At 44.4% G+C, this 1,546-nt stretch overlaps 1 non-coding gene across 1 annotated transcript; it reads right to left on the bottom strand.

Moving 5' to 3' along the window:
* Positions 1-776: 776 nt before the first annotated feature.
* Positions 777-880, bottom strand: LOC119627389 (U6 spliceosomal RNA). The gene has a single exon (XR_005243588.1). It is a non-coding gene; the product is annotated as a U6 spliceosomal RNA (small nuclear RNA).
* Between the last annotated feature and the right edge of the window lie 666 nt (positions 881-1,546).

The following is a 1,546-nucleotide window of genomic DNA, read 5'->3' as shown; positions in this document are numbered from 1 at the left end:
CTAGCCACTTCTAGGGTGTGAGTTACTTCAAGTGTTAACTCATCACCCCTAGAGCATACATTACAATCAGCTCAGACACAGAGACACTATCTCTTCTGTTCCTACAGTGGAGCTTTAAAGTAAGTCACAGACATTACACTAACCTGGGGTGTAACCCTTGGCACTATTGACATTTTGAGCCAGAGATGTTTGTTGGGGTTGGCGGCAATCTGAGCACTGCAGCCTTTAGCAATAAAAACCAATACTTGGCCTTTATCCAATAGATAATAGTAGCATACCCCCCCTCCGACTCCAAGTTGTGATGACCAAAAGGCCACCGTACCTTGCCAACTGTTCCCTGGAGGCAAAATCTCTCCAGGTTGAGAACCATGGAACTAGAGTGATCATATTTATTGTCCACTCTGGGACACTTTCTTCTTAAACTTACATGTCAGAAAATGTTAACTAAACACAAAAATGGAGAGACTAGTATCATCAACACACCACCACCCCATGTATCCACCACTAAAACTCCGTAATTGTCAACTCAACCAATTTTATTTCGTCTCTATTCCCACTCACATTCTGCCACCACTTCCCCTTGCTAGATTGGTTTGAAGCAAGTTCTAGACAATATTCATCTATAAATATCTAAATGTATATCTTTATTCTTTAGATTTTTTAGTTGGCACATAATAATTGTACATATTTATGGGGTATATAGTGGTGTTAGAGGCATATAATGTGTACTGATCAAATCAGGGTAATTGACATATTCATCTCTCAAACGTTTATCATAGAATATGGAATGCTTCACAAATTTGCATGTGATCCTTTGTGCAGGGCCGTGCTAATCTCTGTATCATTCCAATTTTAGTATATGTGCCCCCAGGGTGAGCACTAGATCGATTGAACTATCAATCAATCAATCTATCCATCTTTAAAAGATAAGAACCCTTTTGTTTTAGATGAGGTCTCACTATGTTGCCCAGGCTGGAGTGCAGTGGCTCCACTCAATGGAGTGAAGCCTGAATCCCACTGCACTCCAGCCTGGGCAACACAGTAAGAGTAGTCGATCCAGCCTGGGCAAGGTACCCAGAGCAGGTGCAATCCCACTACTGATCAGCACGGGAGTTCTGACTTGCTCCGTTTCCAGCCTGGGCTTGTTCCCCCTCCCTAGGCAACCTGGTGGTCCCCTGCTCTCAAGAGGTCACCATATTGATGCCAAACTTAGCGTGTACACCCAATTGGCATAATGCACTACAGCCCAGAATTCCTGGGGTCAAGTGATCGTCCTGCCTCAGCCTCCAGAGTAGCTGGGACTACAGGCATGCACTATCATGCCCGGCAGAACTGTTTTTATTGGTTTGTTTTTTGAGACAGTCTTGCTCTGTCCCCCAGGCTGCAGTGCAGTAGCATGATTTAGGCTCACTGCAACCTCTGCCTCCTGGATTCAAGCAATTCTTGTGCCTCAGCCTCCCGAGTAGCCGGGATTACACGCATGTGCCACCTTGTCTGGCTAAATTTTGTATTTTTTTAGTAGAGACAGGGTTTTACCATGTTGGCC

Source organism: Chlorocebus sabaeus, chromosome 14, assembly GCF_047675955.1.
Source record: "Chlorocebus sabaeus isolate Y175 chromosome 14, mChlSab1.0.hap1, whole genome shotgun sequence".
Lineage (NCBI taxonomy): Eukaryota > Metazoa > Chordata > Mammalia > Primates > Cercopithecidae > Chlorocebus > Chlorocebus sabaeus.
This window is presented reverse-complemented; position numbering and strand designations above follow the sequence as displayed.